Source organism: Triticum urartu, chromosome 3A, assembly GCF_056163025.1.
Source record: "Triticum urartu cultivar PI428250 chromosome 3A, HENAU_Tu73, whole genome shotgun sequence".
NCBI classification, from domain to species: domain Eukaryota; kingdom Viridiplantae; phylum Streptophyta; class Magnoliopsida; order Poales; family Poaceae; genus Triticum; species Triticum urartu.
The window spans coordinates 69,437,916-69,465,540 of NC_141875.1; the positions used below are offsets into that span (position 1 = coordinate 69,437,916).

Consider the following 27,625-nt stretch of genomic DNA (forward strand, 5'->3'; position numbering starts at 1 on the left):
GTCGACAGAGGCCCGTCGTGCTCGTGCATGCACGCGCCGTGCACCGTTGCACGTGAAAAAACAACCGTGCTACGTAGTACCCGTGCAGTACCATCGTAGTACGTATTCGCACGGTCATGTACTATTGTGGTAACAGTAACAGTACTGCTGTTACTTGGCTCGGGAGGAAGCAAAAAAGGTGAGTTCACATAGCCAAAGCCAAAGGAAAGGTGGCACGACATGCACCGATCGCTTGCTCGTACACACGTCCGTGAAGCAAAGGAGAGCCGGGCATGTGTCGGATGAAGACGGAATTTTTCCTGAAACGTCCGGGCAAGTGTAGATTCGGGAGACACGGCTCCGCGCAAGCAACCACCTGCATGCATATGTGCGTCACCGGCAGTACCGCTTCTGTACTCTCACCGGCCAGCCTTGTGTGTCAAGCTTAGCTGCGGATCATCGGCCACGCTCACGCCTGTGGCTGGATGCATGCAGTGGTGCAGGGATAAAGATTGGGAAAGAGAGACAAGATGCAAAGGAGAGGGAGGGAAGGGGAGCTCAGAGCGAAGGGGTCGGCATGACGAGGACTGGCTAGAGCATGGCCAGGGAGTGAGGGGACAGGCTCTAGGGAGGGAGCAAAGCCAGCCAGCCAGCCAAGCAAAGGTGCCTTGCTTGCTATTGCTGTTGCTGGATACGTCACTGCTAATTAAGCCAAAGCTAGGTGCTTGGCGAAGCCTCTACCGGCTAGGCCGCTAGGCAGGTTGTTCGCGTGTTCTAGGCACATCGCATACCATCCAAGATCTATCTAAAGTGTATATAATGTTCAAGCTCATCTCTAGCTTTCCGCGTCGTGTGCATGGTCATCGTGTAACACGTACGAATTGCAAAGTAACTAGTGCCTTGTAAAACTTATCTTAACAAACAAAAGTCGACCTTTGTTTCATGTTCATGTCTTGTAAACTTTGCACGCACTTTTTTCGCGTTCATTATTACAGTAGGAAATTAGCGCAAGACAACGGTGTCGGTCTTATTTCGACGCACCTTGTTTAATCACAATATAAAGCAAGGGAGCTATACAAACGGGGAGCAGGATGAAGTGCCCCGACGGAGCTCGATCCGCGAGCATAGTTAGTGAAGCGGCAAATTTGAGAGATGAGCACTGAACATGGCCCCAATCTTAATGTTGGCGCTGCTGCGCTCCAGCTATCCACCCACAGTTATCTCGGGTTGTCCGATTTATGGCAGCACGGTGCGTCTGTGTTACCGACTCTGACGGAACCGCGCAGTGTCGGTTCTGTCAACTCCAAGGGCGTGAACCTCGTGCACCGCCACTGCTGGGAGCGAGAGAGAGAGCTGAGCCTATCCCTTGAGATGCGGAAACTCCGGAAGTGAGCAGAGCACCGAGAGCGACCAGGAAGACATTTGAGTTCAAAGAACGAGCGGCGTAAAACGAGGCCAGATGATCGTAAACAGTGGAGAGAGGCCAAAGCGGGGAAACGACAGGCAGAGAGACGTGCGCCACGAGGGCTAAGGCAGGGACGGAGCTCCCGTACAAGCACTGGTGTCAACTGACACCGGTGCAGTTCAACGTTACTTCTAACACGCTTAACAAGTTTTACATTTGACCCCAGCCAGAAAAATCGATTGACCCCAGCCCAGATGCTAAAAAGCAGCACAGGCCCAAAGTGTCAGCCTGATTTACAGTCGTGCAAACAAAAAGGTAATAAGTAGCCAACACAAAGCCCACAAAACATTGATATGATCGCTGCTTGGCCTCCGATATACGCGGCCGTACGTGCAGGTCGCACGTCCCATGTGCCTATTTGTCTCTTCGCCGCCTCGGTCCTGAATTCTCGCACCCCAAAAGAAACCGTAGAAATCTCCAATCTCTCTCTCACCTCTCAGTGGAACAACACAAGTGCGAATCAACAACAGTTTGTTTTGATGGCGGGCGGGCGGCCACAGCGGCAACGACACAATTTTAATCTAATATAGTCGCTGACGGAAGTCCCCTAGTCCTTGTTTCCTGCAAGGTACACCATGATCGTACGTAGATACGCAAAATTTGGTGCATCTACTTCTAAATTTGGTGCTAATTTTGTTGATTGTCGATGATTTAAAAAAAATATTGGCAACCATATTTTGCATAACAAAATGGGTGAGCAGATTATGAGTGATTGACTAATTTGCTACTCCGTATGTGGGGAAAAATATATTTTCTTCCATTACAAATGATGGCATGACTGATCTCTTTAAGAAGGTGAAAGTTCATGTTCTCGTAAAAGAAAGAGGTGAAAGGGCGTGAAGGGAAATGTGAGTCTGGAGTCACTTTATATTTTCGCTTGACGATATTCATTTTTGGTAGTCTGATATGTTTTGTTTGTTCATCTATTTCTCGAAATTACAAATCTAACTCCAAAGTAGCCATTTTTTTCTTAGATTTTTTTCTTCTTAATTTGTATGTAAGTGATTTCTTGAGTTTACTGGGTATGGCAAGCTTTTCTCATATTGTTTGCTGATTGCATATTTTCATTCTTTGTATTATCTTCGGATTTGTATGTTTTATTTATATCTCCCTGCTGTAGTTTAGTATGTAGTGGGTACTGGCTGACACCAGTGCCGATTTTTTCTAGCTTCGTCCCTGGGCTAAGGTGCATGCATGCAACAGCAGCGGGGTCGCAGCGCAGTGGCGCCGGGAGGAGAGCACACGTCAGCCGCCGTGTCGGGCCTCGGGGGAGTGGTTCCAGCGCGGGGCCCGGCCGTACCCCCGCGCGCCACATCTCGTGATGCGCCGCGCCGCGTGGAGCGACGTCGTACGCCTCCGGCTGCCCTCCCCCCCTCCCTCGCGTCGACCGATCCCTTTCTTCCTCGCCTCTCTCCTCTATCCCCTCTGCCCTGCTGCTCGGATTAGGATCTCCATCATGGCGCGGCGCAGGCCGTCTGCGGCAGATCTGTTCCGCCCTGTTACCGGCACTGTAAATGAGGATAAGAAGGTGGCATGCGCGGCCATCCTGCCGGTGGCCCGGCTGCGCGTGCGTGCACGTTCGCTCTCGACCGCCGGATCAGCAGAAAATCGCATGCATGCATGCCCGTTCATCAGCGCCATTTTGAGATTTACAGGCCACTGTTCCTCGTGCGCTGCACCCTGCAGCTCCAGAGTTTTCGCGCCGTGAGGCGGAATGCCTCGCTTTGTCGCGTTCCGTCTCGTTTCCCAACGGCGTAGCGTATGTGGCGTTCCATCCCGACCTTGTCGTCGCACCGCACGACGCCTTGCTGTGCTCACGACCATCAATGCGGTCTGTTGCGTCCGTTTCGGCGGGAGGAGCGCGTCGTGTCCGGCCGGCCGCAGCCGTGATCGGCTGGCGGCACGGTGCACGGCTCCGCGACCGGTCGGCGGGCGGTTTCGGTTCCCTTCCCCCACGCCACGCGTGTCCAAACAGACATCGCCGGTACTACTACCAGCTACTCCACCCGTAAAGCGTAAAGTGTAGCGTACTCATGCTCTTGCAGCACTTCCGTAACTCAATTGGCATGCCTATTTTATTACAGTAGATTAGTAGTACGTCCTTTTTTTGAATCTCTATTAGCATGTCCTTGTCAATACGAGGATTCCAAACCTGGGCGAAAAATCGGGAGATGGTGGTTAAGCCGGCGACTTGCCTAATCTGTTGGCTCCGAAACTTTCGAAGGTCACGCTACCTCCGTGGCGACGCAGACGCGGCCGCGGTATGGATGATTGCAGCGGTGCCTACGTGTGGTGTGGCGCATGGTTTCCCGCCCGAATGTTTGGCGCTTGCGGGCGCTGTCCCGATTGGGACCGCCTCCCTTGGATTGCGTGGCAACTTTTCACTTTCTTGAAACTTGATCGCAAGCAAATCGTTTCGGCCAGGTTAATAATCGTATCAAGAGCAAGTATAATTATGTACAGTCAGTCAGATGTAAGGATTAAATTATTATATTTTTGCAGAGTTGAATGAGAGAGAATAGAAGAGAGAAGAGAAGCGGGCTGCAGATTAACAGCCGGCTGTAGCACGTGCTCCAAGAAACAATGCGAGAATGTAAGGTGGATCATGTATTAATAAAGTACTACTCCCTTCGTCACAGTTTACAAGTTCTACGCGTATACCTAGATTGCCAATTTTATCACCCTAATATAAACTATATAACACAAAAATTATACCTTTTGAAAATAGAACATCTGAAGTTTATATTGATATATTTTTTGTAATATATGACTTGTATTAGGTTAGTCAAATTGACGACTTACGGGTACGCGCACGTCCTGTAAACTGAGAGAGAGGGAGTACTTCTTATCAACTTGCTAGTAGAGCATGGTTAATAGCACAGCCTGTTGCTGATTATAAGCCCCTGCCACATCATGTATAAAGCCTTCCCATACAATAAGCTAGCTTTTAGGTTGGCTCTAAGACTGACCCTAATAAAGACATGCACATTTAATATTTGCACCTGTTGTGATCCAATACATACAACATCTTTGTGTCCATTTCAATCAGCATGTATCTGCCATTCATACCAATAGGATATACTGGATATACCAAAAGACACTGATCAATATTCAAGCAATTTTAATAATTATGTATAGATATATTCCATTCATGCCAATAGAAGACAAAGGAAAACTAATTAATAAACAAGCAAGAAACAGGTGCGCATAGCACCATGACAATACAGTTGAACATTGCTTGAGTCTTCCCAAGTAAGCATTAGCCAAACATAGAACTAAATAAGACGCCCGGCAAACAAGCCGTTAGTTTTAATCTTGGCACCGACGATCAACAAACTAATGGCGCATAACACCATGACATCGACACTTAAACATTGCACCGGTCTTTTTAAGAAAACATTAACCGAACAAGAGACAATGCAAATAAGCCATTAGTTTTGATCTTGACGATGATAAGTTGGAACTTCAATAGAAAGGAGCGACGGATCCATCTGCATCAACAATCTTCAGCCACTGTATGAAAAAATGGAAACAAAGCAGATGGTAAATATTTCCGCCTGGATGAAAATGATGATGAGATGAAGATGGCATGCTCATGACAGTAAGAGTTGCATTATGATTAACTATTGGGTCACCAACCTACAATATTACCAAAAGAGGTTTATTCTTCTCCTAGTAATGTAACACATGGAGACCAACATGGAAAAAAAGCTTACCATCTAAGATCTTCCTCTTTTGTCCACAGCAAGTGCTTTTTAGTCCTTGCACACTCGCCACCATTGGTGGCATCTTCTTTCTTGATTTGTTGCGATGAAGTCTCATTGCTCACAGCTTGTGAAAGGCTTGGCGTGTTCTTAAAAAACCAAGGAACCCACCAGGTGGGTGAGAATCCACTCCCCTGCCGAGACAATACTAGATGAACAAACAATCGACTTCATATTACAACAGGGTTTAATAAAAAAGACATCACATTTAAGCAAAGAACATTTCTGTAAATAGGAACTATGACAACATACTGTAGTACAAATCATACCAACACACACGGACTTGCTAACTTGCTTTCATTTGTAATTTTTAAGATTGATTAGGCAGTATTCTAATCTACTGAAATATAAGGAAGGCTTTCTTATTACTAGTTAAGTACAATACAAAGGTTGTCAAGGAGACTAGACTATTACGTGTTGGTTAGTTATAAGATGTAACATCCCAAATTTTTAATTTGAAATGTTATACACTAGATCATCATGCATATCATATTTTATTTGCTTTGGGTTTTGATCCTAAAAAATTCTAAGCAACTCAAGGACCCACGGAGAGAGTTGGGGATTTCGTTATTTTCATATTTGAGTTTTTCTCAAATTTTGAGAATAGGATCATTTGATTTTATTTATTTTATCATCAATTATTTCTATTACATAAATATGAGAGAGGGAATAAAATGACTTCCCCAAAATATAGAAATATTGAGGATTTAATAAAAAAATCAAATAGTTTTATTTCGGAGTTTTTTTGGTTGTTTTTTTGAATTAGGAAAATGTGCGTTTTTCAAAATTGCATTTAGGGCCCAAATAAATGTTCACTTTGTTGGGCTTGATTTTAGAAGCCCGGAAAAATTTATTTCGGGATTTTTGGAGTCCGTTTAGTATTTTTTTTTCTTCCGAGCGTAATTATTAAAAAAACGGAACCGACTATGGGCCGTACTCGGCCAGGACTCCGCCTGGCCGGGGCCTTTATAAGCCGGGGCAAGCCAGCCCGAAGGCCCAGCCGCACCGAAACCCTAGCCGCGCCCAACCCTAGCCACCAGTCGCCGCCGCCGCCAGCCGCCGCCGCCGCCCCGCCGCCGATCCGCCGGAGCCGCGCGTCGCCCGAGGTTCGCCGCATCTCGAAATCCGTGCCGTTTAAAAAAAAATCCGTTCGTCGTTTTTCTTTTTCATCGAATTTTTCCGCGGTTATTTTTCTGATCGCGATTTCTGATCCGATTTTCGTTGTAGTTTAAGTTTTCGCTCGTTTATCGGAATGAGGCGATTCAAGCGCCTGGAGTTTCGTCTCGAAACCCTCTATCCGAATAATCAACTTAAACAAGTTTTTGCTACTGTAAAATTTGACTTAGGTTCAGATTACTAGAACGAAGTTGTTTTCTTTCGTCGTTTGACTTTCTTTGCTTCGTTCGATTTGATTCTTTTTGCCAACCGGAGTTCTTAAGTTGAACCTTCTGATTAGATCTCTTATTTGAGTTTTACCTGTGCATTAGATGAGTACTTGTTGTATGCTTGTTTGTTTGCCTGCGATAGAGTACCCGGAGTGCGCCGCCTGTTACTTCCAATCGTTAGGTTTCACGGATCATCAGCAGGGCAAGTAACACTTTGATCATACCTTTTCTACAACCCAGTTTTTTTGCATTAGATCAATCTTCACACATTGCATGATTAGGATCTAATTAAACTGTGGGATGGAAAGTAGATGAGGTAGTACTTATTACCTGTTTATTATCAAAGCTTTGGGAGTTACTTCTACGTTTGCTTATTATGCCATGCTATGCTAGTAGACGTGGATTGGGTGAGTGAAATCCATGACAGATGTGAGATTCATAATTAATGGTTTATCTAAGGAGGCAACTTAAATACACATCTGGGTGGATTGAGGCACTGTTGGGTTTCGTAGTAATTTCAAAAAATTTCCTACGCACACGCAAGATCATGTGATGCATAGCAACGAGGGGGAGAGTGTTGTCTACGTACCCAACGCAGACCGACTGCGGAAGCGATGACACGACGTAGAGGAAGTAGTCGTACGTCTTCACGATCCAACCGATCAAGCACCGAAACTACGGCACCTCCGAGTTCGAGCACACGTTCAGCTCGATGACGATCCCCGGACTCCGATCCAGCAAAGTGTCGGGGAAGAGTTCCGTCAGCACGACGGCGTGGTGACGATCTTGATGAACTACAGCAGCAGGGCTTCGCCTAAACTCCGCTACAGTATTATCGAGGAATATGGTGGCAGGGGGCACCGCACACGGCTAAGGAATAGATCACGTGGATCAACTTGTGTGTTTCTGGGGTGCCTCTGCCTCAGTATATAAAGGAGCCAAGGGGGAGGGGGGCGCCGGCCAGGGAGAGGGCGCAGGAGGAGTCCTACTCCTTCCGGGAGTAGGACTCCCCCCAATCCTATTCCAACTAGGATTCCCAAGGGGGAAAGAGGGAGAGGGGTGGCCGGCCACCTCTCCTAGTCCTAATAGGACTAGGGGAGGGGGGAGGTGCGCAGCCCCCTTGGGCTGCCCCTTTCTCCTTCCCACTAAGGCCCATGAAGGCCCATATGGCTCCCAGGGGGTTCCGGTAACCTCCCGATAACCCGGTAAAATCCCGATTTCACCCGGAACACTTCCGATGTCCAAACATAGGCTTCCAATATATCAATTTTTACGTCTCGACCATTTCGAGACTCCTCGTCATGTCCATGATCACATCCGGGACTCCAAACAACCTTCGGTACATCAAAATGCATAAACTCATAATGTAACTGTCATCGTAACCTTAAGCGTGCGGACCCTACGGGTTCGAGAACAATGTAGACATGACCGAGACATGTCTCCGGTCAATAACCAATAGCGGGACCTGGATGCCCATATTGGCTCCTACATATTCTACGAAGATCTTTATCGGTCAGACCGCATAACAACATACGTTGTTCCCTTTGTCATCGGTATGTTACTTGCCCGAGATTCGATCGTCGGTATCCAATACCTAGTTCAATCTCGTTACCGGCAAGTCTCTTTACTCGTTCCGTAATACATCATCTCACAACTAATCATATTAGTTGTAATGCTTGCAAGGCTTATGTGATGTGTATTACCGAGAGGGCCCAGAGATACCTCTCCGACAATCGGAGTGACAAATCCTAATCTCGAAATACGCCAACCCAACATCTACCTTTGGAGACACCTGTAATGCTCCTTTATAATCACCCAGTTACGTTGTGACGTTTGGTAGCACCCAAAGTGTTCCTCCGGTAAACGGGAGTTGCATAATCTCATAGTCATAGGAACATGTATAAGTCATGAAGAAAGCTATAGCAACATACTAAACGATCGGGTGCTCAGCTAATGGAATGGGTCATGTCAATCAGATCATTCAACTAATGATGTGACCTCGTTAATCAAATAACAACTCTTTGTCCATGGTTAGGAAACATAACCATCTTTGATTAACGAGCTAGTCAAGTAGAGGCATACTAGTGACACTCTGTTTGTCTATGTATTCACACATGTATTATGTTTCCGGTTAATACAATTCTAGCATGAATAATAAACATTTATCATGATTATAAGGAAATAAATAATAACTTTATTATTGCCTCTAGGGCATATTTCCTTCAGGCACCTGGGTATTCCAGGACATGCCTGTTTTCTTTTGGACTGCCACCCAGGCTCAAAGGGATCATGAGATTTTTTCAAACTAGAAATTTCCGTGTGCAGCCACAAGCCATTATGGGCTCTGGCATAGTTGATTAAGTCGTGCGAACTCTTACAGGGTAGACTAGCAGATGTAGGGGAAAGTAGGTGTACCGGTCTATCCATCGTAAGGTGCTAGCGCTTCTGAAAGACTGTGTCTCGGCCATCCGTTTCTCAAACACCATGTAGTGCGAGAAATCCAACGAAGGCGATCGAGTCTTGTGGGGAAAAGTGCGCAAACCTCTGCAGAGTGTAACAAACTAATCATGATTAGCCGTGTCCCCGGTTATGGACATCTTGAGTATCTAGTATCTGGATTATCATGTGAATCTCAACATGTTACTCTAAAATTAATGTTGTTGGGTTAATGATGATGCTTAATTGGGATTGAGAATGCTGTCAACCATTCTCAATGTTTAACAACCACCATGATAGTAATTAAATTTATTCCTTTTGAAGTAGGGAAAAATTGGCTTTATGCAAAACTGTAACCATAGAGTTTTCCACCAGCCAAATATGCATATAGTATAGCTGTTGCATTCCATTACTCTCTATGTGTTACCTTGCCAGCATATTCCATGTGTTGACCCGTTTTCGGGCTGCAACGTTAATGTTGCAGACTTTTCAGACGATGATTAAGGAGTTTTTAGGTCGTGGTTCTATACTCAGTGATGCCGTTGGAGTTGATGGACTCACTTATCTTCCAAGCCTTCCGTTGTTATCGTAATTAGATGGCCTTAAGCCATATTTATTGTAATAAGTTCTCTTTTGAGACACTCGATGTAATAAGTGTGTGATTGCTACTCTGCTATAAATCCTCCGAGTACTGTGTGGTGTCAGCATTACTGATCCAGGGATGACACCGGAGCACAGAGATCGGACTATTTGAGGTCTGGTCGCTACAGAGATGGTATCAGAGCACACGCTGACTGTAGGACACGACCACTAAGCTAAAGACCTAGATCACTACTCACTCTCTTCTCTTCTGACCTCTCATCTTTTCTACTCTTTAGGATGGCGGATGCAAGGAACAAGTTCACCCAACCGGATGAAGATACACCCTTTGGACGCCACTTGAAGGAAGTCACTAGATACCTGAACATAGGAGTACCAAGCTTCACAGGAACCTACAATACCACTTTACCTGAAGAAGAGCGCTGGATGATTCAAGTTCAAATCCCAGGAAGGACGTTCATGCCAGTCACTGAGCCCATAGAGTTTTCTTTTGATGCACCAACTTGGAGTCTAGGAAAGAGTATGGCAGCTCACATCGCCATGGGACGCATTGGAGAAGTCTACCGCAAGGATCTTAAGGATACTATATACCAGATTTGTGGGCGCCGAGATGAACACTGGGAGATGATTAGCACCATGAAGGATAGATCAATCGCAGCTTTTATCCAGGAGTTAAATCAGCACATTCGACGACAGGAGAATCAGATGTGCGCCGACATGATAGACCGTAAGAAGGCTAAGACTAGAATCAAGGAACTGGAGGAAGAACTCAAGGCTACACGCGAAGATTATGAAGAAGAAATTGAAGTATTGGTGGAGAAGAATGACGACCCGATCAAGAAGATTGGAATATTTATGGGAGGTCCGACACCAATAGATGAAGACGAAGAACCCAAGGAGATTAGCCCGGAAGACTACATCATCATCGACGGCATCGACTCGGAAGCAGATAGTAGCGATGATGATTATGTTGATGAAGCAGGAGCAGATATCATGGAGTCTACAACCGTAGAATATTTCTAGTAGACCACCTCATCAGTAGTAGTAGTCCACCATATAAATATAGTAGTCCGAGCACTCTGCTATAGTTAGATCGATTGTATGCCTTTGTTTGATTGAATGAAGTGAATTGTTTGCTTTTGCCTCATGTGCATATGGGTAGTGTTTTCTCTTTAGACCCCCTCTATTCTTATATCTCATCTTTTCTAAACCCTCAGATGCCTCCGAGACGTGACCCCGGATTTGCCTTTCCGCCGGAGCTCACCCAGTTGATCCAGCAGCAGAACACCTTGATGCAGTTGCTAGTCCAGAATCAGAATCAGGGGAACAACAACAACAACCCACCACCACCACCACCTGTTGACCACTTAGCCCGCTTTCTTAGGCTAAATCCACCGGTGTTTTCCAGTAGCACCGAGCCGATAGTAGCAGATGATTGGCTTCGCAAGACAGCTAGGGAGTTGACCACAGCAGGATGCACAGATGCGAAGAAGGTTAAGTTTGCCGCACATCAGTTAGAAGGACCCGCAGCATCATGGTGGGAGAATTTCACAGCCACCTTTCCAGTCGACACTGTCACATGGGATCAATTTCAGCAGGCTTTCCGTACTGCCCATGTTTCAGCAGGAGCTATGGCCATGAAGAAGCGTGAGTTTCGTAACTTGCGCCAAGGAGGACGGACAGTTGGCCAGTATGTGGAGGAGTTTAGTAAGCTAGCACGTTATGCCCCAGACGACGTTGCTACGGATGCATCTAAGCAGGAGAAGTTCCTGGAAGGACTGAATGATGAGTTGAGTATGCAGTTGATGGTAACCACCTTCAACAACTACCAGGAGTTGGTAGACCGTGCTCTTATGATTGAAGGGAAGCATCAGCAAATTGAGAACCGCAAGAGGAAGTATGGACAAGGAAAGTATAATTCAGGAGCTCAGCAGAAGCCACGTTTTACCCCTAGACCGGGAGGACATTTTCAGCATACCCATGGAGTAGGTAGCTCGCACAATCACAATGGCACCAAGAATGGTAATGGGAATGGAGGAAGCAATGGCCAGAACCGCAGCACCCCATCAACCCCAGCCAAGAGAGATCTGAGTCAAGTCAACTGTTTCAAGTGTTCCAAGACCGGACATTATGCCAGTGAATGTCCTGAAGGCCAAAACGGCAATGGAAGTTCTGGGAAGAAGCCGAACCCTTTCAACAGGGGACAGGTGAACCACGTTAATGTGGAGGAGGTTGAAGCTCAGCCCGATGCAGTAATAGGTAAGTTTTGGTTAAGTCATTTACTCCACTCGTTCTTTTTGATACTGGTGCATCGCATTCATACATATCAAGGGGATTTGTGGAAAAGTATAGCCTACCCACTAGGGTTCTCAAAACACCTATGCTAGTAAGCTCACCAGGAGCAGAGTACATGGCCAGTCAAGGATGTTTTCAAGTGTCATTAAGTATAGGACGGCATGTTTTCCCAACAGATTTAATTATTCTGGAATCTCAAGGTCTGGATGTGATTCTTGGTATGGATTGGCTGTCGATGTATGAAGGAAATATCGATTGTGTTAGTAAGTCAATTTTGCTTACCACCCCAGAAGGGAGAAGGATCAAGTATGTATCCCGGCATGCGCCAAACAAGACACAAGTAAATTCATTAACAGGAGTTGTGCAGGAGGAAGTACTAGTGGTAAGGGAATTCCCTGATGTATTTCCAGAGGAGTTGCCAGGCATGCCACCGGATAGAGATATCGAGTTCTTGATTGAGCTATTGCCAGGCACAGGGCCAATATCAAAGAGACCATATATGATGCCAGCAAAGGATTTGGTGGAAATTAAGAAACAGATTAAGGAGTTACTGGATAAAGGTTACATTCGCCCAAGTTCTTCACCTTGGGGATCACCAGTACTATTAGTAGAGAAGAAGGATGGATCGTTAAGGATGGTTGTTGATTATTGAGGATTGAATGAAGTAACAATCAAGAACAAGTAGCCGCTACCAATGATCAATGATCTGTTTGATCGATTGCAAGGAGCTAAAGTGTTTTCCAAGATCGATTTGCGATCAGGGTACCACCAGTTGAAGATTCGAGAACAGGATATTCCGAAGACAGCTTTTACCACCAGGTATGGGCTGTATGAGTATACCGTTATGTCATTTGGTCTGACTAACGCGCCTGCCTATTTTATGAACATGATGAACAAAGTGTTTATGGAGTTTTTGGATAAGTTCGTCGTAGTGTTCATTGATAATATCCTGGTTTATTAAAAGAATGAAGAGAAACATAAGGAGCATTTGCGTTTGGTACTTGGAAAGCTCAGAGAACATCAATTATATGCCAAGTTCAGCAAATGTGAGTTTTGGTTGAAGGAAGTAGGATTCCTCGGACACGTTATATCTGAAGAAGGTATAGCTGTTGATCCCACTAAAGTTGATACCGTGACCAAGTGGGAAGCCCCAACTACCGTTGGAGAGATCCGGAGTTTTCTTGGACTCGCGGGATACTACCGGAGGTTTATTGAGATTTTTTTAAAGATTGCGAAGCCTATGACGGAGTTGTTGAAGAAAGATACCAAGTTCAAATGGACTGAATAGTGTGAGGCTAGTTTCCAGGAGTTGAAGAAACGCTTGGTTACCTCACCAGTGTTGATTTTGCCAGATCAGACCAAAGATTATGAGGTGTATTGCGACACTTCACGTCGAGGACTTGGAGCAGTGCTTATGCAGGAAGGGAGAGCTGTTTTATATGCCTCAAGACAACTGAAGCCCCATGAGTTGAATTACGCTACGCATGATTTGGAGTTAGCAGCCGTAGTGCATGCCTTGAAGACATGGAGACATTTCCTCATCGGAAATCATTGTGAGGTGTACACGGATCATAAGAGTTTGAAGTACATTTTCACACAGAAGGAGTTGAACCTCAGACAAAGGAGATGGTTGGAGCTCATCAAGGATTATGATATGAGATTGCATTATCATCCCGGGAAGGCTAATGTAGTAGCTGATGCATTAAGCCGCAAGAGCCATGTCAATACATTAATGACGGGAGAAATACCCAAGGAGTTAGCAGAAAATCTTCGTGAACTATGTTTGGAAATAGTTCCGAGAGGCTATGTAGCAATGTTGGAAATTTAGTCAACTTTGATGGATAGAATCAGGAAAGCTCAGAAGACTGACAAGGAGATTGCTTCCATAAAGGAGAAAATGAAAGAAGGAAAAGCTAAAGGATTTCGTGAGGATGAGCATGATACCCTATGGTTTGAAGACCGTGTCTATGTGCCCAATGACCCGGAGATCAGGAAGTTAATTCTGCAAGAGGCCCATGATTCACCCTATTCGATTCACCCAGGGAATACCAAGATGTATCTGGATTTGAAGGATATTTTCTGGTGGACCGGAATGAAGAAAGAAATAGCAGAGTATGTAGCAGTTTGTGATGTATGCCAGAGAGTAAAGGCAGAGCATCAGAAGCCAGCAGGATTGTTACAACCATTGCCGATACCCGAATGGAAGTGGGATAAGTTAGGCATGGATTTTATCATGGGATTGCCCAGGACTCGTTCAGGCTATGACTCGATTTGGGTTGTAGTCGATCGATTGATGAAAGTAGCTCATTTCATCCCAGTAAAGACCACTTATACCAGTGCTAAGTTGGCAAAAATATACATGACCAGAATAGTATGTCTGCATGGAGTTCCGAGGAGTATCGTATCAGATAGAGGAACCCAGTTTACCTCAAAGTTCTGAAAGCAGTTGCACGAAACTTTGGGAACCAGGCTAGAATTCAGTACAGCTTTTCATCCGCAGACAGATGGACAGACCGAGAGAGTCAATCAGATCTTGGAGGATATGCTGAGAGCTTGTGCGCTAGATTATGGATCTAGTTGGGACGATAATTTGCCATATGCAGAGTTCTCTTAGAACAACAGTTACCAAACCAGTTTGAAGATGGCCCCTTTCGAAGCTTTGTACGGAAGGAGGTGCAGGACACCGTTGTCGTGGGACGAAGTTGGAGACCGTCAGTTGTTTGGACCTGACTTGATTAAGGAGTCTGAACAGAAAGTGAAGTTGATTCGCGATAGGCTCAAGGTGTTGGAAATATGCCCTAGAGGCAATAATAAAAGCATTATTATTATATTTCCTTATTCATGATAATTGTCTTTATTCATGCTATAATTGTATTATCCGGAAATCGTAATACATGTGTGAATAATAGACACCAACATGTCCCTAGTAAGCCTCTAGTTGACTAGCTCGTTGATCAATAGATAGTCATGGTTTCCTGACTATGGACATTGGATGTCATTGATAACGAGATCACATCATTAGGAGAATGATGTGATGGACAAGACCCAATCCTAAACATAGCATAAAGATCGTGTAGTTCGTTTGCTAGAGTTTTTCCAATGTCAAGTATCCTTTCCTTAGACCATGAGATCGTGTAACTCCCGGATACCGTAGGAGTGCTTTGGGTGTACCAAACGTCACAACGTAACTGGGTGACTATAAAGGTGCACTACAGGTATCTCCGAAAGTGTCTGTTGGGTTGACACGGATCAAGACAGGGATTTGTCACTCCGTATGACGGAGAGGTATCACCGGGCCCACTCGGTAATGCATCATCATTATGAGCTCAAAGTGACCAAGTGTCTGGTCACGGGATCATGCATTACGGTACGAGTAAAGTGACTTGCCGGTAACGAGATTGAACAAGGTATTAGGATACCGACGATCGAATCTCGGACAAGTAACATACCGATTGACAAAGGGAATTGCATACGGGGTTGTTTGAATCCTCGACATCGTGGTTCATCCGATGAGATCATCGTGGAGCATGTGGGAGCCAACATGGTTATCCAGATCCCGCTGTTGGTTATTGACCGGAGAGCGATCTCGGTCATGTCTACATGTCTCCCGAACCCATAGGGTCTACACACTTAAGGTTCGGTGACGCTAGGGTTGTAGGGATATGTATATGCAGTAACCCGAATGTTGTTTGGAGTCCCGGATGAGATCCCGGACGTCACAAGGAGTTCCGGAATGGTCCGGAGGTAAAGAATTATATATAGGAAGTACTATTTCGGCCACTGGGACAAGTTTCGGGGTTATCGGTATTGTACCGGGACCACCGGAAGGGTCCCGGGGGCCCACCGGGTGGGGCCACCTGTCCCGGGGGGCCACATGGGCTGTAGAGGGTGCGCCTTGGCCTACATGGGCCAAGGGCACCAGCCCCAAGAGGGCCCATGCGCCTAGGGTTACAAGGGAAAGAGTCCTAGGAGGGGAAGGCACCTCCTAGGTGCCTTGGGGGGAGGGAAACCCCCCTTGGCCGCCGCCCCACCCTAGGAGATTGGATCTCCTAGGGCCGGCGCCCCCCTCTTGGCCCTCCTATATATAGTGGGGGAAGGAGGGCTTTCATCCCACGCCTTTGGTTGCCTCCTCCTCCCTCTCCAACACCTCCACCTCCTCCATAGCGCTTGGCGAAGCCCTGACGGAGTACTGCAACTCCATCATCACCACGCCGGCGTGCTGCTGCTGGTGCCATCTCCCTCAACCTCTCCTCTGCCCTTGCTGGATCAAGAAGGAGGAGACGTGGCTGTTCTGTACGTGTGTTGAACGCGGAGGTGCCGTCCGTTCGGTGCTAGGATCTTCGGTGATTCGAATCACGTCGAGTACGACTCCCTCGTCCACGTTCTTTGAACGCTTCCGCTCGCCATCTACAAGGTACGTAGATGCATATAATCACTCGTTGCTAGATGAACTCCTAGATGGATCTTGGTGAAACCGTAGGAAATTTTTTGTTTTCTGCTACGTTCCCCAACAGTGGCATCATGAGCTAGGTCTATGCGTAGTTCTCTTGCACGAGTAGAACACAATTGGTTGTGGACGTTGATGTTGTCAACTTTCTTGCCGCTACTAGTCTTATCTTGCTTCAACGGTATTGTGGGATGAAGCGGCCCGGACCAACCTTACACGTACGCTTACGTGAGACCGGTTCCACCGACTAACATGCACAAGTTGCATAAGGTGGCTGGCGGGTGTCTGTCTCTCCTACTTTAGTTGGAGCGGATTCGATGAAAAGGGTCCTTATGATGGGTAAATAGAAGTTGACAAATCACGTTGTGGCTTTCACGTAGGTAAGAAAACGTTCTTGCTAGAACCCTACTTCAGCCACGTAAAACATGCAACAATAATTAGAGGACGTCTAACTTGTTTTTGCAGCAAGTGCTTTGTGATATGATATGGCCAAAGTTGTGATGAATGATGAATGATCTATATGTGATGTATGAGATATTCATGCTATTGTAATAGAAATCACGACTTGCATGTCGATGAGTATGACAACCGGCAGGAGCCATAGGAGTTGTCTATATTTTTTTGTATGACCTGCGTGTCATTGAGAAACGCCATGTAAATTACTTTACTTTATTGCTAAACACGTTAGCCATAGTAGTAGAAGTAATAGTTGGCGAGCAACTTCATGGAGACACGATGATGGAGATCATGGTGTCATGCCGGTGACAAGATGATCATGGAGCCCCAAGATGGAGATCAAAGGAGCTATGTGATATTGGCCATATCATGTCACTATTATTATTTGATTGCATTTGATGTTTATCATGTTTTGCATCTTGTTTACTTAGAACGACGGTAGTAAATAAGATGATCCCTTACAACAATTTCAAGAAGTGTTCTCCCCTAACTGTGCACCGTTGCTAAAGTTCGTCGTTTCGAAGCACCACGTGATGATCGGGTGTGATATATCCTTACGTTCACATACAACGGGTGTAAGACAGTTTTACACATGCAAAACACTTAGGGTTAACTTGACGAGCCTAGCATGTACAGACATGGCCTCGGAACACAGAGACCGAAAGGTCGAACACGAGTCGTATAGAAGATACGATCAACATGAAGATGTTCACCGACGATGACTAGTCCGTCTCACGTGATGATCGGACACGGCCTAGTCGACTCGGATCGTGTAACACTTAGATGACTAGAGGGATGTCTATTTAAGTGGGAGTTCATTGAATAATTTGATTAGATGAACTTAATTATCATGAACTTAGTCTAAAATCTTTACAATATGTCTTGTAGATCAAATGGCCAACGTAGTCCTCAACTTCAACGCGTTCCTAGAGAAAACCAAGCTGAAAGACGATGGCAGCAACTATACGGACTGGGTCCGGAACCTGAGGATCATCCTCATAGCTGCCAAGAAAGATTATGTCCTACAAGCACCGCTAGGTGATCCACCCGTCCCACAGAACTAAGACGTTATGAACGCTTGGCAGACACGTGCTGATGACTACTCCCTCGTTCAGTGCGGCATGCTTTACAGCCTAGAGCCGAGGCTCCAAAAGCGTTTTGAGAGACATGGAGCATATGAGATGTTCGAAGAGCTGAAAATGGTTTTTCAAGCTCATGCCTGGATCGAGAGATATGAAGTCTCCGACAAATTCTTCAGCTGTAAGATGGAGGAAAATAGTTCTGTCAGTGAGCACATACTCACTATGTCTGGGTTACATAACCGCTTGACTCAGCTGGGAGTTAATCTCCCGGATGACGCGGTCATTGACAGAATCCTCCAGTCGCTTCCACCAAGCTATAAGAGCTTTGTGATGAACTTCAATATGCAGGGGATGGAAAAGACCATTCCTGAAGTATTTGCTATGCTGAAATCAGCAGAGGTAGAAGTCAAGAAGGAACATCAAGTGTTGATGGTCAATAAAACCACTAAGTTCAAGAAGGGCAAGGGTAAAAAGAACTCCAAGAAGGACGGCAAGGAAGTTGCCGCACCTGGCAAGAAAGCTGCCGGGAAGAAGCCAAAGAATGGACCCAAGCCCGAGACTGAGTGCTTTTATTGCAAAGGGAAGGGTCACTGGAAGCGGAACTGCCCCAAATACTTAGCGGACAAGAAGGCCGGCAACACCAAAGGTATATTTGATATACATGTAATTGATGTGTACCTTACCACTACTCGTAGTAACTCCTGGGTATTTGATACCGGTGCCGTTGCTCATATTTGCAACTCACAGCAGGAGCTGCGGAATAAACGGAGACTGGCAAAGGACGAGGTGACGATGCGCGTCGGGAATGGTTCCAAGGTCGATGTAATCGCCGTCGGCACGCTACCTCTACATTTACCTACGGGATTAGTTATAAACCTCAATAATTGTTATTTAGTGCCAAGTTTGAGCATGAACATTGTGTCAGGATCTCGTTTAATACGAGATGGCTACTCATTTAAATCCGAGAATAATGGTTGTTCTATTTATATGAGAGATATGTTTTATGGTCATGCTCCGATGGTCAATGGTTTATTCTTAATAAATCTCGAACGTAATACTACACATATTCATAGTGTGAGTACCAAAAGATGTAAAGTTGATAATGATAGTCCCACATACTTGTGGCACTGCCGCCTTGGTCACATAGGTGTCAAACGCATGAAGAAGCTCCATGCAGATGGACTTTTAGATTCTCTTGATTATGAATCATTTGACACGTGCGAACCATGCCTCATGGGTAAAATGACCAAGACTCCGTTCTCAGGAACAATGGAGCGAGCGACCAACTTATTGGAAATCATACATACTGATGTGTGCGGTCCAATGAGTGTTGAGGCTCGCGGTGGCTATCGTTATGTTCTCACCCTCACTGATGATTTGAGTAGATATGGGTATATCTACTTAATGAAACACAAGTCTGAAACCTTTGAAAAGTTCAAGGAATTTCAGAGTGAGGTTGAGAATCAATGTGACAGGAAAATCAAGTTTCTACGACCAGATCGTGGAGGAGAATACTTGAGTCACGAATTTGGCACACACTTAAGAAAATGTGGAATAGTTTCACAACTCACGCCGCCTGGAACACCTCAGCGTAATGGTGTGTCCGAACGTCGTAATCGCACTCTATTAGATATGGTACGATCTATGATGTCTCTTACCGATTTTACCGCTATCTTTTTGGGGCTATGCTTTAGAGACTGCCGCATTCACTTTAAATAGGGCTTCGTCGAAATCCGTTGAGACGACACCGTATGAATTATGGTTTGGGAAAAAACCTAAGCTGTCGTTTCTAAAAGTTTGGGGATGCGATGCTTATGTCAAGAAACTTCAACCTGAAAAGCTCGAACCCAAGTCGGAAAAATGCGTCTTCATAGGATACCCTAAGGAAACCATTGGGTATACCTTCTACCTAAGATCCGAAGGCAAGATATTTGTTGCCAAGAACGGACTCTTTCTGGAGAAAGAGTTTCTCTCGAAAGAAGTAAGTGGGAGGAAAGTAGAACTTGATGAAGTATTACCTCTTGAACCAGAAAATGGCGCAACTCAAGAAAATGTTCCTGAGGTGCCTGCACCGACTAGAGAGGAAGTTAATGATGATGATCAAGATACTTCTGATCAAGCTCCTACTGAAATTCGAAGGTCCACAAGGACACGTTCCGCACCAGAGTGGTACGGCAACCCTGTCTTGGAAATCATGTTGTTAGACAACGGTGAACCTTCGAACTATGAAGAAGCGATGGCGGGTCCGAATTCCGACAAATGGCTAGAAGCCATGAAATCCGAGATAGGATCCATGTATGAAAACGAAGTATGGACTTTGACTGACTTGCCCGTTGAACGGCGAGCCATAGGAAATAAATGGATCTTTAAGAAGAAGACAGACGCGGATGGTAATGTGACCATCTATAAAGCTCGGCTTGTCACTAAGGGTTATCGACAAGTTCAAGGAGTTGACTACGATGAGACTTTCTCACCAGTAGCGAAGCTAAAGTCCGTTCGAATCGTGTTAGCAATTGCTGCATTCTACGATTATGAGATATGGCAAATGGACGTCAAAACGGCATTCCTTAATGGTTTCCTTAAGGAAGAGTTGTATATGATGCAGCCGGAAGGTTTTGTCGATCCTAAGAATGCTAACAAGGTGTGCAAGCTCCTATGCTCGATTTATGGGCTGGTGCAAGCATCTCGGAGTTGGAACATTTGCTTTGATGAGATGATCAAAGCGTTTGGGTTTACGCGGACTTATGGAGAAGCCTGCGTTTACAAGAAAGTGAGTGGGAGCTCTGTAGCATTTCACATACTATATGTAGATGACATACTTTTGATGGGAAATGATATAGAACTCTTGGACAGCATCAAGGCCTACTTGAATAAGAGTTTTTCAATGAAGGACCTTGGAGAAGCTGCTTATATATTAGGCATCAAGATCTATAGATATAGATCAAGATGCCTCATAGGTCTTTCACAAAGCACATACCTTGATAAGATTTTGAAGAAGTTCAAAATGGATCAGTCCAAGAAAGGGTTCTTGCCTGTTTTGCAAGGTGTGAGATTGAGCTCAGCTCAATGCCCGACCACGGCAGAAGATATAGAAGAGATGAGTGTCATCCCCTATGCCTCAGCCATAGGTTCTATTATGTATGCCATGCTGTGTACCAGACCTGATGTAAACCTTGCCGTAAGTTTGGTAGGAAGGTACCAAAGTAATCCCGGCAAGGAACACTGGACAGCGGTCAAGAATATCCTGAAGTACCTGAAAAGGACTAAGGAAATGTTTCTCGTTTATGGAGGTGACGAAGAGCTCGTCGTAAAGGGTTACGTCGACGCTAGCTTCGACACAGATCCGGATGACTCTAAGTCACAAACCGGATACGTGTATATTTTGAATGGTGGGGCAGTAAGCTGGTGCAGTTGCAAGCAGAGCGTCGTGGCGGGATCTACCTGTGAAGCGGAGTACATGGCAGCCTCGGAGGCAGCACATGAAGCAATTTGGGTGAAGGAGTTCATCACCGACCTAGGAGTCATACCCAATGCGTCGGGGCCGATCAAGCTCTTCTGTGACAACACTGGAGCTATTGCTCTTGCCAAGGAGCCCAGGTTTCACAAGAAGACAAGGCACATCAAGCGCCGCTTCAACTCCATTCGTGAAAATGTTCAAGATGGAGACATAGAGATTTGTAAAGTACATACGGACCTGAATGTAGCGGATCCGTTGACTAAACCTCTCCCTAGAGCAAAACATGATCAACACCAGAATTCCATAGGTGTTCGATTCATCACAATGTAACTAGATTATTGACTCTAGTGCAAGTGGGAGACTGTTGGAAATATGCCCTAGAGGCAATAATAAAAGCATTATTATTATATTTCCTTATTCATGATAATTGTCTTTATTCATGCTATAATTGTATTATCCGGAAATCGTAATACATGTGTGAATAATAGACACCAACATGTCCCTAGTAAGCCTCTAGTTGACTAGCTCGTTGATCAATAGATAGTCATGGTTTCCTGACTATGGACATTGGATGTCATTGATAACGAGATCACATCATTAGGAGAATGATGTGATGGACAAGACCCAATCCTAAACATAGCATAAAGATCGTGTAGTTCGTTTGCTAGAGTTTTTCCAATGTCAAGTATCCTTTCCTTAGACCATGAGATCGTGTAACTCCCGGATACCGTAGGAGTGCTTTGGGTGTACCAAACGTCACAACGTAACTGGGTGACTATAAAGGTGCACTACAGGTATCTCCGAAAGTGTCTGTTGGGTTGACACGGATCAAGACAGGGATTTGTCACTCCGTATGATGGAGAGGTATCACCGGGCCCACTCGGTAATGCATCATCATTATGAGCTCAAAGTGACCAAGTGTCTGGTCACGGGATCATGCATTACGGTACGAGTAAAGTGACTTGCCGGTAACGAGATTGAACAAGGTATTGGGATACCGACGATCGAATCTCGGACAAGTAACATACCGATTGACAAAGGGAATTGCATACGGGGTTGTTTGAATCCTCGACATCGTGGTTCATCCGATGAGATCATCGTGGAGCATGTGGGAGCCAACATGGGTATCCATATCCCGCTGTTGGTTATTGACCGGAGAGCGATCTCGGTCATGTCTACAGGTCTCCGGAACCCGTAGGGTCTACACACTTAAGGTTCGGTGACGCTAGGGTTGTAGGGATATGTATATGCAGTAACCCGAATGTTGTTCGGAGTCCCGGATGAGATCCCGGACGTCACAAGGAGTTCCGGAATGGTCCGGAGGTAAAGAATTATATATAGGAAGTACTATTTCGGCCATCGGGACAAGTTTCGGAGTTATCGGTATTGTACCGGGACCACCGGAAGGGTCCCGGGGGCCCACCGGGTGGGGCCACCTGTCCCGGGAGGCCACATGGGCTGTAGGGGGTGCGCCTTGGCCTACATGGGCCAAGGGAACCAGCCCCAAGAGGGCCCATGCGCCTAGGGTTACAAGGGAAAGAGTCCTAGGAGGGGAAGGCACCTCCTAGGTGCCTTGGGGGGAGGGAAACCCCCCTTGGCCGCCGCCCCACCCTAGGAGATTGGATCTCCTAGGGCCGGCGCCCCCCCCTTGGCCCTCCTATATATAGTGGGGGAAGGAGGGCTTTCATCCCACGCCTTTGGTTGCCTCCTCCTCCCTCTCCAACACCTCCACCTCCTCCATAGCGCTTGGCGAAGCCCTGACGGAGTACTGCAGCTCCATCATCACCACGCCGTCTTGCTGTTGCCGGTGCCATCTCCCTCAACCTCTCCTCTGCCCTTGCTGGATCAAGAAGGAGGAGACGTGGCTGTTCCGTACGTGTGTTGAACGCGGAGGTGCCGTCCGTTCGGTGCTAGGATCTTCGGTGATTCGAATCACATTGAGTACGACCCCCTCGTCCACGTTCTTTGAACGCTTCCGCTCGCCATCTACAAGGTACGTAGATGCATCTAATCACTCGTTGCTAGATGAACTCCTAGATGGATCTTGGTGAAACCGTAGGAAAATTTTTGTTTTCTGCTACGTTCCCCAACACAAGGTAGCCCAGTCCAGACAGAAGAGTTATGCAGATTCTAAACGCAAGGAGACAGTTTACGAAGTTGGAGACAGAGCTTATCTTCGAGTATCTCCACTTCGGGGAACAAAGCGTTTTGGAGTTAAAGGAAAGTTAGCGCCACGATTTGTAGGACCATATCGAATTTTGGAGCGTATGGGAGAAGTGGCCTACAAGTTGAAATTGCCCGAAGGATTGTCAGGAATTCATGATGTGTTCCACATTTCTCAGTTAAAGAAGTGTCACGCGGAGATGGCTGACATACCATTGAGAGACACAGTGCCTTTGGAAACTATTCAGTTGGATAACGATTTGACCTACGAGGAGAAACCAGTTAAGATCCTCGAGTTTGCCAGCCGAGTTACTCGCAGCAAAGTTATCAAGTTTTGCAAGGTTTAGTGGAGCCACCACACGAAGGATGAAGCCACCTGGGAACGAGAGGAAGATTTGCTCAAAGACCACCCTCACCTATTTTCTAGCCAACCCGAATCTCGAGGGCGAGATTCATCTTAAGGGGGGTAGGTTTGTAACATCCCAAATTTTAAATTTGGAATGTTATACATTAGATCATCATGCATATCATATTTTATTTGCTTTAGGTTTTGATCCTAGAAAATTCTAAGCAACTCAAGGACCCATGGAGAGCGTTGGGGATTTCGTTATTTTCATATTTGAGTTTTTCTCAAATTTTGAGAATAGAATCATTTGATTTTATTTATTTTATCATCAATTATTTCTATTACAAAAATATGAGAGAGGGAATAAAATGACTTCCCAAAATATAGAAATATTGAGGATTTAATAAAAAAATCAAATAGTTTTATTTCGGAGTTTTTTTTTGTTTTTATTTGAATTAGGAAAAATGTGCGTTTTTCAAAATTGCATTTAAGGCCCAAATAAATGTTCACTTTGTCGGGCTTGATTTTAGAAGCCCGGGAAAATTTATTTCGGGATTTTTGGAGTCCGTTTAGTATTTCTTTTTATTTTTTTCTTTCGAGCGTAATTATTAAAAAAAAACGGAACCGATTATGGGCCGTACTCGGCCAAGACTCCGCCTGGCCGGGGCCTTTATAAGCCGGGGCAAGCCAGCCCGAAGGCCCAGCCGCCCCGAAACCCTAGCCGCGCCCAACCCTAGCCACCAGGCGCCGCCGCCGCCAGCCGCCGCCGCCGCCGCCTCGCCGCCGATCCGCTGGAGCCGCGCGTCGCCCGAGGTTCGCCGCACCTCGAAATCCGTGCCGTTTAAAAAAAATCCGTTCGTCGTTTTTCTTTTTCGTCGGATTTTTCCGCGGTTATTTTTCTGATCGCGATTTCTGATCCGATTTTCGTTTTAGTTTAACTTTTCGCTCGTTTTTCGGAATCAGGCGATTCAAGCGCCTGGAGTTTCGTCTCAAAACCCTCTATCCGAATAATCAATTTAAACAAGTTTTTGCTACTGTAAAATTTGACTTAGGTTCAGATTACTAGAACGAAGTTGTTTTCTTTCGCCGTTTGACTTTCTTTGCTTCGTTCGATTTGATTCTTTTTGCCAACCGGAGTTCTTAAGTTAAACCTTCTGGTTAGATCTCTTATTTGAGTTTTACCTGTGCATTAGATGAGTACTTATTGTAAGCTTGTTTGTTTGCCTGCGATAGAGTACCCGGAGTGCGCCACCTGTTACTTCGAATCGTTAGGTTTCACGGATCATCAGCAAGGCAAGTAACACTTTGATCATACCTTTTCTACAACCCAGTTTTTTTGCATTAGATCAATCTTCACACATTGCATAATTAGGATCTAATTAAACTGTGGGATGGGAAGTAGATGAGGTAGTACCTATTACCTATTTATTATCAAACCTTTGGGAGTTACTTCTACGTTTGCTTATTATGCCATGCTATGCTAGTAGACGTGGATTGGGTGAGTGAAATCCATGACAGATGTGAGATTGATAATTAATGGTTTATCTAAGGAGGCAACTTAAATACACATCTGGGTGGATTGAGGCACCTGGGTATTCCAGGACATGCCCGTTTTCTTTTGGACCGCCACCCAGGCTCAAAGGGATCATGAGATTTTTTCAAACTAGAAACTTCCGTGTGCAGCCACAAGCCATTATGGGCTCTGGCATAGTTGATTAAGTCATGCGAACTCTTACAGGGTAGACTAGCAGATGTAGGGGAAAGTAGGTGTACTGGTCTATCCATCGTAAGGTGCTAGCGCTTCTGAAAGACTGTGTCTCGGTCATCCGTTTCTCAAACACCATGTAGTGCGAGAAATCCAACGAAGGCGATCGAGTCTTGTGGGGAAAAGTGCGCAAATCTCTGCAGAGTGTAACAAACTAATCATGATTAGCCGTGTCCCCGGTTATGGACATCTTGAGTATCTAGTATCTGGATTATCATGTGAATCTCAACATGTTACTCTAAAATTAATGTTGTTGGGTTAATGATGATGCTTAATTGGGATTGAGAATGCTGTCAACCATTCTCAATGTTTAACAACCACCATGATAGTAATTAAATTTATTCCTTTTGAAGTAGGGAAAAATTGGTTTTATGCAAAACTGTAACCATAGAGCTTTCCACCAGCCAAATATGCATATAGTATAGCTGTTGCATTCCATTACTCTCTATGTGTTACCTTGCCAGCATATTCCATGTGCTGACCCGTTTTTGGGCTGCAACGTTAATGTTGCAGACTTTTCAGACGACGATTAATGAGTTTTTAGGTCGTGGTTCTATACTCAGTGATGCCGTTGGAGTTGATGGACTCACTTATCTTCCAAGCCTTCCGCTGTTATCGTAATTAGATGGCCTTAAGCCATATTTATTGTAATAAGTTCTCTTTTGAGACACTCGATGTAATAAGTGTGTGATTGCTACTCTGCAATAAATCCTCCGAGTACTGTGTGGTGTCAGCATTACTGATCCAGGGATGACACCGGAGCACAGAGATCAGACCGTTTGAGGTCTGGTCGCTACATAAGAACATTAATTAATTCATTAGGGAAAATTCTAAATGTTGAGAGTTTCAGATAAGATGGAAACACTTATTTGCTTTCTGTTTCTGTCATAACCATTTTTAAATTACAACAGCTGAGCATCATATCAAATACATGTGGATTCATATCACACAGAAACGCATAGCTGCATATCATGCAAATATTTGACAGTTTGACACCAATAAAGACCATCTGCATGTTCAGAGTTCAGATAAGCAGAAAAACAAATCTATCACATAGCAAGCTAGCATTGCATGACAGTATTAACTAAACCAGATATGTGTAAACAGGTGAATATATGTATCAAATAGAAGGCTATCATAGCAACATTGTACTAGTAAACAGGGGGGAACACATACCATGCTTCTGGATTCAGAGCATCAACATTCGTGTACCACAAAGGGCCTTGCGTATGGGGGAGCCAACATGGTGTAGAGGCCGCCACCGCCTTTGGTGGCCGTGGGGGAATCGAGGCACCTGGTCCGGGCTGGCGTGGTGGCGGGACGAGGTGTGGCACCGACGGCGGCGGGACAAGGTGTGGCACGACGGTGGGACGAGATGCGGCATCAACGGCGGAATGAATTGAGGCAGTGACGGTGGGACGACCTGAGGCACCGGCGCACACGTCCTTTTGGACTGCTGACCCATATCCTTGATGCGGCTGTTCTAGGGTTTGGGGTGGTGGCGATTTGGGGGAAGCTGGAGACTTCATAGCTTCGATTTGGCGCGCACCAAGCGATTTGGAGCGAGGGAAAGATGGATTTTGCGCGCGGAGGTGGAAGGAGAAGCGCACGAGGCAAGGGAGACGCACGGGATCCGAAGCGGCGGTGCCAGCGCTCGCATCGGGCTGCAAGCGGGCGAAAGGCTCTCGTGTTCTGTGTCTTAGCCCGACGCTTCACGAAGAGCCCGCTCCTTCTCTCTCCTTTCTTTTTTTCTCTCCAGCTCAGATTTTTGCTGATATGGACTTCGTTGCAGCCTGCTGAATAGGACTATTGTACTTACTCTTATACGTGTTGGCTATTAGGTCGACTATATGTGACATGGCAACCCCATATAGCCGGTAGTTAGCTATACTATTAACCGTGCTTTAATGGGTTGTTGGTCCTATTACGGTATTAGTATTTTTCTCAAAATTATGGTTTCTCGAAAACAAGCACATCATAAATAA

General features: G+C 45.6%; 1 long non-coding RNA gene across 1 annotated transcript; it reads right to left on the reverse strand.

Annotated features, from left to right (window-relative positions):
- Window positions 1–4,604: 4,604 nt before the first annotated feature.
- Window positions 4,605–27,399, reverse strand: LOC147978616 (uncharacterized). Its single transcript, XR_015599604.1, has 2 exons — window positions 26,817–27,399; window positions 4,605–5,356 (listed from the first exon to the last, which is right to left on the reverse strand). It is a non-coding gene; the product is annotated as an uncharacterized LOC147978616 (long non-coding RNA).
- Window positions 27,400–27,625: the final 226 nt, after the last annotated feature.